The sequence below is a fragment of the Pan troglodytes genome, chromosome 16, assembly GCF_028858775.2.
Source record: "Pan troglodytes isolate AG18354 chromosome 16, NHGRI_mPanTro3-v2.0_pri, whole genome shotgun sequence".
Taxonomy (NCBI): domain Eukaryota; kingdom Metazoa; phylum Chordata; class Mammalia; order Primates; family Hominidae; genus Pan; species Pan troglodytes.
The window spans coordinates 80,031,237-80,046,763 of NC_072414.2; the positions used below are offsets into that span (position 1 = coordinate 80,031,237).

The 15,527-nt window shown below is 50.2% G+C and overlaps 1 protein-coding gene across 11 annotated transcripts in view; it reads right to left on the reverse strand.

Annotated features, from left to right (window-relative positions):
• The window catches only part of NTRK3 (neurotrophic receptor tyrosine kinase 3), a 381,275-nt gene that overhangs the window by 362,226 nt on the left and 3,522 nt on the right, over positions 1 to 15,527 (reverse strand). For 2 of the 11 annotated variants that reach the window (XM_063794023.1, XM_063794022.1), the window contains exon 1: positions 15,355 to 15,504. The exons of the other annotated variants lie outside the window; for them this stretch is intronic. The gene's annotated coding sequence lies outside the window, so the exon portion shown is untranslated. Of the gene's footprint in view, positions 1 to 15,354; positions 15,505 to 15,527 lie in introns of those variants that run through there. 11 annotated transcript variants of the gene reach the window in all.

The following is a 15,527-nucleotide window of genomic DNA, read 5'->3' on the forward strand; positions in this document are numbered from 1 at the left end:
TAGAGGATGTGATAAAGAAGTAGAGTGCCATATTAATTGCAGACTCTAGGGCGTAGTTTTATGGATGTTCACCACAAAATTTTCAACTTCTCTGTATGTTTGAGGATTTGCATAATAAAGTGACGGGATGGGAGGGATCCTATGTATTTACATGTCCCAAAGAAAACAATTCCATAGCCCTATTTTGTGACCCATTGTTTTGGGAAGTTCTTTCTTACTGCTAACCCACATCCCCAGAGCTGAAGGTCCCAGCCCGTTGTCATTGTGTGGGGGTGGAGGGATGCCTAACATGGTTACTGACACAAGCGTGGTGCTCACTGGTAGCTGTTGAAATAATTAGTTAATTAATTCATAAGAGAGCTAAAAATCATGCACTTTATATATGAGTTGTTTTGCTTATTTACACCTGAGATCTAAATTTAAAACACAGAACTGTCCTGTGGACCCTTCTCAGATGTTGCACTTGCTTGCGTGTGTCCTTCCCATTATCCACCTCTATTTCACCTAAGACTGTGCAACTTCTTCCACAGGGCTCTCTTGCTTACATGACCGACTAAGCAGACACTTTGGGCATTCGCAACAAGACACACCAAAATAAAATGAGAAAAAAAAATCAGCCTTGATGAACTTCCACAGAATTCTGCACTCAGAAAATCTAAAAATGGTGCTTTAAATTTCATCAGGTATGCATTTTTTTGTTTTATGATTGTTATAATATTTTTGTGTCCCCCTCAAAATTCCTTTGTTGAAGTCCTAACCCCCAGTACCTCGGAATGTAACTGTATTTGGAGATAGGGTCTTTAAAGAAGTAATTAAGTTTAAATGAGGTGATTGGGGTAGCCCTAATTCAAAATGACTGGTGTCCTTATAAGAAGAGGAGATTAGGACACAGGCACACACACACACAGAGAAGACCATGTAAAGATACAGTGAGAAGGCGACCGTCTGCAAGCCATGGAGGGAGGCCTCAGAAGAAACCAACCCTGACAACACCTTCATCTTGGACTTCCAGCCTCCGGAACCATAAAAAACAAACGTATGCTTTTTAAGCCACCCAGTCTGTGAGACCTTCTTATGGCAGCCCCAGCCAAGAAATATGAGGATTTTAATATTGTTTTTATTTTAAATCATAAATCTAGTGGGTATAATAATCTTTTTATTGCTTAGGGCTTCTAAAGTTTCATTATAATAAAGAAAAAACAAAGGATCTTGTATTGAATATTTTATCTACTCATCACCTGGAATTAATACACATTACCATTGGGTCAAATGCCAAGATCTTTTTAAAAAGACAGAATATAAACATTACAGGTAAAGTTAAGAGCCCTGTACATACCCTTCTTTTCCTCTCTCCCACTCTCCCTAGAGGCCAAGACTGTCACGAAATTGGTTTGTATTCAGCCCACGATTTTATCTTTCTGTCTATAAACAACGTATTATATCGGTCATTGTGATGTTTAACGTGTATATATGGTATGTCACTCTGCAACTTATTATATTTTTCACCAGCATTATGTTTTCAAAATATAGCCATGTTACCACACAGAGAACAAGGTTTTCACTGAAACTGCTGTACAGGATTTCATCATCTCACTATGCCATGATTCAGCTCTTGATTCAAATGCCTCCTGATAACATTTCAGCTTGTTTCCAGTTGTTTTGCTCTTGCACACACTTCTGCAATAAACATGGGAACACGGGCTCTGGAGTCAGCCTGGGCTGGAATCCTCACTGTCATTTACCGCTGTGGCCTTAGACAAGCTCTTGCATCTTTTGGTCTCCATTTCCTCATCTGTCAGACGAGAGCAGTTCTCCACTCAGATAGTGGCTGTGCAGATTAAATGAGTGACTATATACACTGCCAGGCCTGAATACAGTGCTTAACACACAGCAGCTGCTAGCACTATGAGCTCCAGGAAGTGGAAAGATAAAATAATCCGCAAACATGGGTCTGGGCAACAAAGAACCTCTCAAAGGTGGGACTGGAGTGACAGGGAGGGCCCAGATAAGCAAACTGGAGGCCAGAAGCCCTCCAGGCAGGGGAAGTGGCCGGATCACGAGACTGAGAGTGAACAATGCTGAGAATGTTTGAGGAATGAACAGCAGATCAGCTCACTGGGGGAGAGGATTCCCATGGGGAATAACGAGAGGCAGGACTCCAAAGAGGAGCTGCAGCCTGAACATGAACAGCTCTGAGTGCCACAGAGAGAAGTCTCAACTACACCTTGGGGGCAAGTGGGAGCCAAGTAAGGTTCTTGAGGCGCAGTTACACAATGACTTACTCTACCTCCCAGATCATTTTTACAAATCCACTTGAGTCTGGAATGGCATTCTGTAACAAGTGTGTTTTCGTCTCTCAACTACAGGTTGGATCACGCAGGTCAAGGCAGGTTCAGGTCAAGTCCAGCCCTTAGGGAAAGGTCAGCATGGGGCCAAAGTCAGGAGAGAGCCAGGCACCACATCTGGGGTGCAGAGAGAAGAGGGGAGAGAGAAACAGACAGAGAACCGAGTACCAGGACAAGGCCTGGCAGAATGTGCTTGGGAGTGGGCTGGTATTCTTCAAGAATGGAAGGATGCAGGCTTTTTGCAGTCTAGGAAATCTTATTCATAAAAATGTTATGCAGAATACCACCCCGCCTCTGATCTCACTCCAGGGAGTACAGTGTGAAAGCCATCAATATCAACAGTCACTCTCAAAGTGTGGTCCTGGACTCGATGCGAATTCTCAGGCCTGACAGCCGATCTTCGGAATCAGAAACTCTGGGGTGGGGCCCAGCGGTCAGTGTTTTAACAGCCCTTGGTGATGCGCGTGCACGCCAAAGCTTAATAACTCACAGGGTCTGGTCTCCAGAACACACATATACACACACAGCGACACACACAGACACACACACACACACACACACAGGAACAAGGTTCCCACGCACCTGTGTGCAGGAGCACAGCCCCCCCTCCCCTCCCCCACAGGATTGCCCCCAGAGACACCCAGGGCTGCCGCATCTGTATGGCTCCCCTACTTTCCCATCCCGTCCCCAACCACCGCCATAGAAACATCACAAGTCAGAGCTGGAAGGGATCTCAAAGATCACCTAGTCCATCCCCCTGATTTTAAATATAAGAAAACTGAGACCTTAGAGACAACAATGCCCAGCCCCGACACAGCCGATAAACTGTGGCAGTGATGGGACACAGAGGCCAGCCCCATCCTGCCCTGACTCAGGGGACATTCTGTGAGGATGTGGCCAAAAACACCTGTGTCCATGAAACTCAAGGATCTCAAACTCCACTGAGTCCCAAGGGCCCCTTCTACCCCACCCTCCTTACCACTACCAAAGTCAAACACCAAAACAGCACGTCGTGTGTCCTGTCGGCCCAAGGGTGCCTGCTTACCGTGGAGGAGGCTGGGGCTGGCAGGAAATGGAAAGGGGTCTGTAATACAGGGCTGCCCTCCTGGCTCTGGAGCCAGACCTGCTGCAGACAAATCTCAGCTCTGCCACTTCCTAGCAGAACCACCTAGGGCAAGCTACTTAGCCACCCTGTGCCTCAGTTTTCTCCCCTGTAAAATGAGGATGATCATGGGACCTGCCATGTCACTGTGCTGAGAATGGAAGCGGGTTAAAATAAAAGTCCCCTTAAAGGAGCCCCCAGAGCAGTCATCACACAGCATTTGCTGTCACTGTGATGAGCTCAGTTTTCTCTAGAAGATTCCTCCAACGGGCTGCCCTGCTGAGGGCAAAGCCCGAGGCCCACAAAGGTGTGGAGAGCAATGAGAATGGTGTGCCCAGAATTCTGCATGGAGGCATGTGTGCCCTCAGCAAGCTGGGAGGGTTGCTGTGGGCCTGGGGGACATTCTGGTGCAGGAAATGAGCCTGTTCCAGTCCACAGGTCTTTACTGAACACCTACTAGGTGGGGGCTCTTGGGGACAGAGCTGAATAAGCCTCAATGCCAGCCTTCAGGAGCTCACCACACAGTGAGGAAACAGGAACATTAACAAGCTAATGCCATATAGGACACATCGTGGGGCTCCCGAGGGTGTCAGCTGGACTGAGACACTAGCTGTGCCGCCCTCTTCTGTTCAGGGACCTCCTGAGCAGGTAAGAACATAGAGGGCAGTAGAGGACAGCAGGGTGGGGCCTCAAGGTCAGAGCATGCCTGCCCAGACAGCAGGCAACAGCAGTCCTGAGTGAGTGACAGAAGGAGGGCAGGGGGACGTCAGTCACCTGGATGGGAGACACAGCCTGCAGCTCAGGGATGGGGGTGATGGGCGCAGGGAAGAGCAACCAATCATTTCCAGGGAGACAGAACATGACCCCGGAAAATGAACCCTAGATGCAAATCAGGGAGTCATGAGGTCACTCTCCTGCCACTTCTGCTTCCCCAGGGCCCAGGGAGCTGCTCTGGGCTGGAAAGGAGGAGGGAGGGTGTGCCCTGGTCAGTCTCACCTAGGAGCAGGGGGCATGGGGCAGGTCAGCCGCTGGTTGGGCAGAATGCCAGCCGGGTGCTGGGAGCAGGAAGCGGGGCTACCCTTCAATACCACGTGGAGCTACTCTCTTCATCTGACCTGCACCTCGCCTCACCCAGGCTCACCTCCACCCAGCGCACTGGGGAGAAGGGCTGCCCTATCCCCACAGCCCTCTGACTTTTCTGCCGAGAACATGGCCCCGGGAATGGACGGAATCTGCCGTGCACTCTCAGCAAACTCGGCCCACCTCCCCTCTCCAGAGGTCGATTTCCAGGTGCAGGGAGAGGCCAGGAGAGTTGCTGCTCGGCTGCACACATCCTAGAACGACAATGGAGACCTAGGGACAATGGAGACCTCAGGGGTCCTGCTCTCCACGGCTTTCCCAGCTCTCCCAAGTGGCTGGCCCATCAGAGACTCTCCAATAAACCCACGTTGAATAAATGCACAAATAGAGAAACGAATGAACGGTCGCCTGGGAAGAGCACGTAGCCACCTGCGCATGGACACACTGATGCGTGGCTTTCCTCCCTCCCTGTCTCACTTCCGCTCTCCCTCCCAGGTTTCCTGGGGTCACCTTCCAAATAAACTACCCACACCCCAAATCTTCATCTCACACAGACAGAGTGACAGGTAAAGAAATGAAACTCGCTTCTCTTGCCTTTCCGCATGGGGCCTCTGTGAGCAACAGCAAGGCCAATGAATCAACTTCCCAGCCAGGGGGCACAGTCTACTGTTATCACATTCAGTACACCTGGGAGCAGGTAAATCTAGAATTTTCAAAACTCCATTTAGGAAAATTGCACCCTCTCCACCTTAGGGAAGCCACATTTTCATATATATAAATTTTTCTTTAAACTTTACATTAGATCCGTTTTCTAAAATTCTGCCCCCGCTTCTCTTGAGATAACCCTTTGAGCTGTAGGTCATTTGTCTAATACCTGCCTCCCTCCATTCACCTGTAGCTCCAAGAAGGCAGTATCACGGTCTTTTATTTTCTCAAGGCTGTGCCCCAGGGCTCAGCATGGGTCTGGCCCACAGCTGGTGCTAGGCGCTAGAATGAAAGGGGGTAGACTCTCCTCCTCTTTGGGTCCCACAGAAGGAAGAGCCAGGCTGGCCCTGCTAGCGCATCTGCTCATTCTTCCCCAACAGTCCAGATGCTAGGATGGGCTTTGGCAAACAGCAAGGCAGGCGGCCAGACACCTGGGCACCCCACAGCCTAGGTACAGATGCAGCTCAGCAGTCACTGTGGGCTGAACACACCGCCAATGCCAGGCCCCCATTAGCTGTCTGTTACGCACTTGGAAGACAGTCCTTTGGAAAACAGAATATGAGGCCGCCCCTCCAACACCTGCCCTAGGGATGGGAGCCAGAAGTCCCCATAGGCCATAGGGCCCTCCCACGGAGGAGGAGGAGCTGCAGCTGCAGGCCCTAAAAATTAGGCCCTTCTTTCCACCCTCTTCCTTCAACACCAGGGTCTTTGAGGAGCCCTGAGCTGAACTCCTCTTCCATTTCTTTCTTGCTCCTGAGTGCCTCAAAGACAAGGTTTCTGCCAAGAGAATAAAACTGCACCCCTCCTCCACGCCCTTGCCCCCTCCCCACTTCTTATGTTATTTCCCTCTCTGTGTCTTATCGCCACATTTGTTCAAATGACTGCCACTTAAGAGGTGGCAGGGAGTCAGAAACACAATCTGGAGCAAAGCTGATATTAAATAACTTCCTGAGCCTGGCCCGTCTGCCAACGCTCCCTCCTGGATCTCAGGTGGAGAAATGAAGAGGCTGCAAGGATGAGAGCCAGGGTCACCCCAAACCAGCCTCAGAGCTACTCCTCTGCTGAGAGGAGGCTGGAGTTTCTTCACCAGTAAAGCCCAAAGCTTAGCAGTGACCCCTACCCCTGCTTCTCACTTGATCCCAACCCCCATAGCACACACACACACACACACACACACACACACTGAGCAAAAGGTATTCAATCATGTCTGACACTCAAATTTAAGCTAAAAGAGGCTTTTTTGTCAACCAGACCAACCCCTACATTTCCCAGGTAAACAAACTGAGGTTCAGAGATCTGGAGTCTCTTGGCTAAGGCCAACCAGATAGACTGTATGAAAGCATGTCAAAAAGAGTGGTGCCCCAGGAAAACACCAGAAAGGCTCTGGTTTTTAGGTGCCAGGATTGTTTCATCACAATCAAGTTAGTCAGTTGCCCATGTGGTTTCTCCAGTTGTGACTTCGTACTGTGGGCCCCAGCAAGAAACATCCCTAATAGCCATCATCACATGAATGCCCTCAGAAAAAAAATATCTTTAGCACCTAGCAGTTGAAGGGGAGAAATTCTGCTAATGAAACCTCTGAAGCCAATATCCACTAACCCTGACTCAGTCTGACCTGGCCTGGACAATCCCCACCACACCACCTGCAAGATCAGAATACACTTGCTGTTCTCCATGCCAGCCACTGGGTGTCACTGCTGCCCCCCCATGAATTGGAACCATAGAGCGTTCAGTAGGGGGTAAAATGACCCCAGCAGGCCAAGGGGATCTCATACATATCTCCTGGGTGTGACCTAACTTCATATTTCTCCCAGAAAGAGATAGATGGCCAACCATGTTCCAGATGCTGCTCCAGATGCTGTTCTATCATATTCCAGATGCTGTCCCCACATCATGTATTTTAATCCTCACAACACCATCTCATAGCAACTCTCCCAATAACATCTTACTTTGCAGGGAAAGAAAATGAGGCAGAGAAAAATTAAATAACGTGCTCACAGTTTAAAAAAGCAAGCAAGGAGGAGGGCAAGGATTGGAACCTGAGACAGATGCCAAATTCCATGACCTTTTTACTACACAATTTAGCCTCCCTTGAGCTATCAGTCTCAGTGCTATGGGCTCTGGCTGAATCAAGCTGGTTTGCCATGACCCCAGAGAAGATGGCACCTGGGAAAAAACCAAGTGGGGCTCAGACTTTCATCAAAGGTACAAATCACATCAGGACAGGCTCAACAGCCCTTCCCTCCCTGCAGAAATCATGGTCTAGTGCCCTCTTGTGGCTTTATATGGAACTGGGATGAATGTCCATGGGAGGCTCTCATGAGTGGATTGGAAGGATTTTAGGTCATCCTATCCCATTGGATTCCTAAATTCTTTCTACCAGGGACGGTCCTGAAGCCCCCTCTTCAGACAGACTTATTGGATTACAATAGCCAAGAGGGAATCAGCTAGTGAATGGGAAGCTATGTAAGGCAAGAATAGCAATAAAACCACTTGGGACAACATCTGCAAGAAGCTAGATGCTACTAAATTACCCTAGATAGAGATTTCTGGCATCCAGATTTCTGGGGCTGCAGAGTGGGGAAGGCAGGTAGTTAAAGGCTTTGCCTGGGACACTCTGACACTTGGTATTCCAAAGGAGTCCCTTAGCAGGAGCCATAACAATCTCCCTGTCCCTGTGGAAGGCATGTACCTCAGCCACTGTGTCCCTTTTTCCAAATACATGCCATCTTAGTCCTTCTCTTGCCTCCGTCAGCTTTGTCCACATGCTAGTTCCCTCATGCAACTTCCTCTAATGCCATTCTTCAAGGACCTGGAAATGTCACTGCCCATCACCTCTTACAGACTCCCGTGGACTGCTCACCAGCTTGGCTTCTGTGTAGCCATCACATGCCAGGCACCTACCATAATCTCATTCAACCGTCACAACCTCTCTATTAGATGGGTATAGCTAACCAGATTTTTCAGATGAGGAAACTGAGGCTCAGAAAAGTTAAGTAATGTGCCTAAGCCTATACCAGGGCAGAGCCAGGATTTAAACTGAGTTTTTTGACCAAAGAAGCCTCTACTCTTCCCACTACACCATGCCACCTCTCAGACAAAGGGACTACTGAAAAGTTCGGGATGCAGGAATTGGTCTAACCAAATACCCTGGATTAGAAGATTAATCTGTTAGGGTGTGGAAAATGAGCTAGAGGCAGGAGAGACTGGAAGCAAGAAGAACAGATGAGGGCTATAAAAAGTATCCATGCTTGTGGGGATGAGGTTCTGGGGTGTAGTAATAGGAAGAGAGAGAAAATAGTTTTACACACACACACACACACATGTGCTCATTGAAATCTTATAATAATCCTGCCTTATGTTTATTATTTTCATATGAGAAAACTGAGGATCAACAAGGTCAAGTAGCCAGCCCAGGGTCTCACGATGTAAGAGGCAGAGTCATGATCTAAAGCTTCATTTAGTCGTTGCCATAAATAATTAGGGTTGTATATGTAAATGATCTCTGGCCCAGTAGAAGGGCCATAATGTCAGCTTCTTTCCTTCTCTTCGGTGGACCAGACTTGAAAAACTATCAGAAATAAGGAAGTGGGGAAAGACGGACCACAACAGAGAGAACACTGCCTGCAGCCCCAGGTCAGGAAGCTGGGAGCAGACCCTCAAGAAAGAGTCACAGGCCCCAGACCAGAGAGCTCCACACCCACCCCAAAAGCAGCAGACCTTGTCTCTAAAGCTGATAACCTTGTTAGTAGGAGGACACTCATTTGTGCACGGAACAAGACAGCACCTGCTCAAATATAAGACTGCCTGGAACAGACAGACAAGCCAACGATACTCTCAGAAACACTGTCAAAACCAGCCAGTCCAGGCAGGGCCCATGGCTTTGGTTTGCAAGGCACTTTCGTAGCCACCTCTGTGTATGGTTATCTCCTAAAGCAGACACGGGATCTGGAGAGGTTAAGAGAAGGCGCCAAGCTCTCATCTCTAGTCAATGCCAGGACCTGCTATTTTCTGAGCACTACTTGTCGTCCGGTAATATCCAAGCTTGGGTTGGTGGGGGCAGGGAGAGGGGAGAGATGCCCCCACACTTGAGCCAGGGCATCAGACAGCCTGAGAGCCTGTATAAAGCTCGCTTCCTCCATGATACTAGCCCCACAGTGAAACTATCTGTCAACTTCTCTATTAAGCCTGTGGGTCTTCCTGGGCTACCTTCCATGCATTCATCCCATTACCCTCTGTAAAATGTGTTGATCTCTCCTGCTGCTGCTGAGAGAAGGCTGGAAGGAGAGCACACCAGGTGGCTTTCCTCCGTCCAATGCACTCGCCCAGCCACCTCCTTCCCAGGAAGCCAAAGGCTCATGAGTCAGAAAGTCCAGGTCCAGGAGTCTCACATCTTTGGACTGCAGAGATACAATGGAAGCAGGGTCATCTCGGCGGAGAGATGCCCCTCATAGAGGAGAGCTGACCTCTCTGCTCAGCCCTGGTTCAGGAAATGCTCTGAAAGCCAGGGCTGACAGTGCACTTCTCACCAGGCTAGCGCCACACGCCCGGCTCCCGCCCTGGGAAGCCATCAGCCCAGGACCGTCTCGTGCGCCACACTGACCTCTGGTGGCCACCAGGAGTGTAGCCGCAGAGGGAAGCCAAAATCTTTTAAGGTCTGTTTACAGAGACCTCAGACACGATGTGCACAGAATACAGAAGAGACGCACTTGCGCCTGTGCCCCCAGATACACGCACGCAGCCCTGTTTCCCGCGGCAGGTAGCCGGGTTTAGGACTTCGAAGCTACTATTGCTCCCCTCGTGTTCTCCTCTTCTCTGCAGCACTCTAAGAGCTCCTTTCCCCGCCTGCCTGTAAAAGCCGGAACCCCTGAGTCCCAGAGCAGACACCAACAGGCGGATGGAGACCCACACCAGCTAGGGAGGCAGGGCCCTTCGTTCTGGGCTGCCTTGTGCCAGGAACTCACTGGGCGATTGGGCCAAATCAATTCACCTCTCTTGATTCCTAAGTTCTTTCTCTGTAAAACAGTGTTTGGCCCCAACATTTTCTGAGGCCCTTTCCAGATCTAGTAATTTATGGTTCAAAGTCTTGATCTTCTCTCTAACTTAGAAATCTTCCCAGTAGTCTAGAAAAGGAAATAACCAACGTGGTACCCAATTATTTACAGAGCCTAGCGAATACATCATTACATAGGTCTGAACATGACAGTGACCCTACGGGGGTGCCGGGCTGGAGAGTTCCATGACCTCAGCTCTCAGAAGTGCGAGGCCAGTGGCTGAGCGATGATGAAGCAAGCTCACACAGCCAAGAAGCAGCGAACGTGGAAAATGCACCAAACCCTGCCCCACAGTTTCGGCTGTTTCACAGAAGAAAGTTGTACCTGTCTCCCACACTAAGAGCTCATCCCTATGGAGAGAGAGATGGAGCTTCCATGAGCAATGAAGGTAGAGAGGCGGGGTAAGGTCGCGGGGGGATAAAGGCTGCTTATTGTGGAGAGGACCAGGGAAGGACTCAGAAAGAAGCTCTAAACATCAGCTTCCAGCTCCAGCTGCCCAGCGATTTAGACACCCCCCTTTTACTCTGCACCCAGAAATGCTCCTGGCACCCCAAAGCTCTACCTGGGAGAAGCCACTCAGCCCTCTGCTCTCCCATCCGGGCTCTCGCTGGCCATGAGCACCAGGGGCATAGTCCTGCTGACCACGGCTCAGCCCAGAGAGGAGCTGGCTGGGACCCAGCCACCAGCTTTCTGAATCTCAGCCAGCCTCAGCTGGCACCTGTTCTGCTGTGGGCTGACCTGACCTCAGAGGCCAGGACATCATGGGGTGGATGAGGAGGCCTGGGAAGAGGGTGTGGCTGAGACACAATTTCAGGAGAAACTCCCTCTTGGGAACAGGACAGAAGGAGAGACCAAAAGCCTCCCCCACTACTAGAGAGGCCTGCCTGGGACAGTGTTGGCCACACTGTTTGGCCAATACCACACCCATAATTATCCTATGTGCCTTCCCCTCCTATCCCAGCCAGGGTAACTCCCACCCAAGTAACTGAAATGTTGTAAACTAAATGATTCTCCTAGACTTTTACATCAACTCTTTTATTTATTTTTAACTTAATAGTAATATATTAATGTGTGTGTGTGTGTGTGTGCATGTGTGCATATATATGTGTATGCTAGTATGCATAAGAGTATTACAAAAGAGCATAGGCAATATAGCTTAATATTTAAATGCCAGACTGCTTTGCCATTTACTGGCTGCATGAAATTAAGTGAGTTAAGTTCCTTCTCTGCACTCAGTTTCCCCATCTGGAAAATGAGGCTAATAATAGTACTTATCTTTTTGGGGTTGATGTGAGGCCGCAATGAGGTATTAGCCTTAGAGTGCTTGGCACAGTGTCTAGAACATAGTAAGTGTTCCAGAAACGCTAACGATTGTTATCATGTACTCAGTAGATGCTAGCTGTCACTAGTTATGTATAGACAGATTTCTCTTTGCCAGACATGACCCAGGGCACTGAACTTCAACAAGGTGCTTACATAATGTAGTTGTTATTATTATCCATTTCTTATAGATAAGGAAATTGAGACCCAGAGGAGGAAAGGGATTTGTTCAAAGCTAGGGAGAGGCCATGCCTGGAGGAGCTGCTGGGAAAACTGGGCTTAGGAAAAGAGTAGCTGCAGAGTCCTCCATGCTTGATGATGCGTGTCTGGGGAAGGAATCCTGAATCTCCCACCACCCAGACTCTGGGACACTTATGATGGGACAAGCCAGGCAGGAGGACTGGGGGCAGAGGTGAGGCCAGGGGAAAAGGACAAGCTCCCAAGTCTGCTGAGCCCCAGGTTCCCCAGCCCTGTATGTGAACAGAGCTCAGCAGAAGGCCTCATCGAGTTGATTTCTAATTGGTGTGGGCTGCAAGCTGCAAAGAGCTCTGGGGCTGCCAGTCTCACATAGTTGCTGCCTCTGGGGACCCTGAATTTGGAAACATTGCCTCAGAGGGAGACACAGTCATGGGGGAGGCTCTGGCTTTGACAAAGTGCCCAGAACAAGAGCCAGCACTGAGTAGAAGGCGGCCCCAGCACCTGGGAGTGTGCCCGGGAAGAGAAGTCTTCGAGCGACCCAGGGACCCCGGCTGAGTCCCTGCCCACTCTGGGCCCTTGGACCCTCATGGGTGACATGAGGGAGAAGATGACTGCAGTGGTCCTTTCCAGCTTTGAATTCTGGTAAGCCCTGCACTTAGAGGCGGCGGAAATGGGAAGAGCCTCCTTGGGGGTTCTCAGGACTCCACTGGGCCCTGAGCTTTGGTGTTAGCCTCACTGGAGTCTTCACTCCTTATGACCCAACCCATCAACGAGCAGCTTCCAACACACCGGGCCACCAGGAGGATTTGTGTTCCTCAAAGTTGAGGTCAACGAGGCTCAAAGAATGACAAATGACATGAGCTGATCACTCAGTTCGTCACCAACATCTGAGTGACTGAGTCCAGCCTCTATCTGGGCCACTCTTTGACCAGTTGCTGAACACTCAGCCGCCCTTTGCAAGTCCCTCAAAGATGGGTCATTCCCGCAATGCTGCCCTTTGGGTGGAAAAAAACTTCCTAGATGAAAATGCTCTGCACCTTCCTTCCCAACAAGCCAAACCCCAGGGCCTCAGGAGACCAAGGTCCCCAGGTTTGATCCTGGAAGTATCTTTCTCTGGGGCCGTAACTATTCCCGCTTCCAAATCTCATGTCAATAGCCCCTCACATTTCTGTCTTCCTCTCTCAGGCGTAGTCCTAATGTCTGGCTGAAAGGGCCACGCCCAAGGAAGAACAGAGCCAAGGGGACCCACAAGCTGGTAAGAGAAGCCCCAGAAGAACCACAGACTCCTGAGAGCCTCTGGACTTTTCCATTTGTGAGCTATGACAACATGACCACCTGGAACACTAGATTTGTTCTTTATTTTGTTTTCTTGATCTGTAAAATGGGACTGTTAAGCTCTGCTTTTATATGCCAAGCAACTGTCACAAAAATAAACTCAACAATTGTAAACTAAAAATAATGATATGACTGATGGGGGCATTCGTGGAGATGAAGAATTTGCTACACAAGGATAAGAAGGTAGGATCCCAGTAGGCACTAGACCATCGTTTAAGAGCTGGCCTGGCCCCTGCGAGGGGGCTTTTGGGCCTTGGGAACTCTGATCTGGAACTGAGATCCTCCACCCCACCCAGCTTATTCCCTCCTCACATTAACCATACCCCCCTATTAATCAACCCTTCCTTGGCCCAGCACCAAGAGAGAGCCAGGGGCTTCAGGACCACCTCTTCTGTCACCACCCTGTCTCCTTCTCAAGTGCCAACCCTCCCAATCACAAGAGCAGTGGGTACCAGGCTGTATTGATCATGCATGATTTAGCAATCAAAAAGTTTATTTTATAAACCCCAAACACTCATATTTATTACTTTATATGTTTATATATCTATTATCTATACATTAAATATGAAATATCCTCTTTTCTAGGCAAAAATAATTTGCAATAGAAGTTCCAGTGTTTTCTTCTCACACCCAGTGGAGAGCTGTGCTCCAGCAATGGGCTGAAAGCTTTGCAAAAGAACATCTTTTCCTGGCCCTGAGCCCAGGGTGCAGATGGGGAGTCACGAAGCTGGGTGTCCAGGCCCTAATGAGAGGCTGCAGGCCCCAGCACATTCTTGTTAAATATGCCATTTGGTCTGGGCAGTTGACTCTAAATAGTGTCATGTGTCACAAATGGTGTCAAATTCTGGGTGGCCTGAGTTTGCTAGAGGTGGGAAGGGAAGGAAGAGGAGAATAACCACTGTCCCAAGGTCAGTGAGGGAGTGCACCTCCTCCTGGCACCATCACAAGGATCATTGCCATCCCCAGGAGGTGCCCTTAAAAGTGGAGTGGCCAAGCCTCCTGGGGGAAGTTCTCTGGGCCCTGAGATGACATATGTCCAAGTTGGAAGAAACACTCTGCCCTGCGGCCTCAATTCATAGTTGAATTTACAGGCTCTGAACGTCTAGAGTGCCCTGATGGAGCTCACAGGGAGTTAGGGGCAGAGCCAAGGTGGGATTCACATGATCCATCCCTTTCTCTGCCACCAGCCAACTGGAGGCCCCGAGGGGAGGATGGAGACCATGCCTATGACTCCTGTGCCAGCCACCCATGGGAGCCCATGGGATGGGGACCCGGGCCACAGTGGAAATGCCGCGATATTGGCAAGGGCCATACCAAAGGAGGGCCTCAGGCTACCCACACCCACCCAAGAGCCAGCTGAGGTGGGGCCCTGGTCCTTCTACAGAGTTGGACAGAAGCAGCAGCTGGCAGGGACTGGCAAGGCAAGGACAGGCCCTCCCTTTCTCACAGCAGCACCTCCTGTTCAGCCAGGCAGGAGGGTAGTAGGAGCCTTCTAGAACCCTAAGGAACCTTCCAGGTTGCAGGCTTAGCCTTCCTGGGGCCAGTAGATGAGGACTTTCAAAGCAGTGGTCAGGCTGGGCTGGTTTTCGCCCAAAGCTGTCATGGCCTCAGGTCCCATGGAGGTGCAGAGCAGATGCCCTTGGCCCCAGGGTGTATGACAGAAGCTTGACCTGCTGGGCTTCCTGGGGCAGGGGGTCTTGGCTCTGGAGCCACCAATAGCCTTTCCTTGGTGGAAAACCCCAGGGCCTCAGGAGACCAAGGGCCCCAGGTTTGATCCTGGAAGTATCTTTCTGTGGGGCTGTAACTACTCCTGCTTCCAAATCTCATGTCAACAGCCCCTCACATTTCTGCCCACCTCTCTCAGACCTAGTCCTAATCCTGGGGTTCTGAGCACCAAACTGTGCCTACCAAGAGTGAGCCCCATGATGCCTTTGGGGCCTGGCTCATACCCTGCCGGGTCATTGTCAAGGCTGGGTCTCCCCTTGATCCTTAGAAAGAATGAGACTCAGGAGCCAACATGACGGCCAAAGCCCCGAATGATCCTTCAGCCAGCCAGAAGAGGGCCTTCAGGGAGGGCCATGGAAATGAAGGGACCAGAGAGCTGCCAAATGCCAGGGACCCTGTGGCGGCTCAGAGTGAGACCCAGCTGGCGACTCAGAGTCCCAGCTAAGAGCCCGTGGTCTTTGCAAGCCAAGGTAGCCAGCCCCAAGCATACCTGGTCCAGCCACGCCATCCTCTCCCGCTTCATCTTCTTTCTAACAGCTAAAGACCATACCATTCCAACCCAGCCCCAGGTAGGCCTGGCCTAGCAAAGCGGCCCAGACAGTCCACCATGGCCACCACCCTCCTGCCTTTGTGACGTCACAGCCTGGTTGGGTGTGGCTGCGC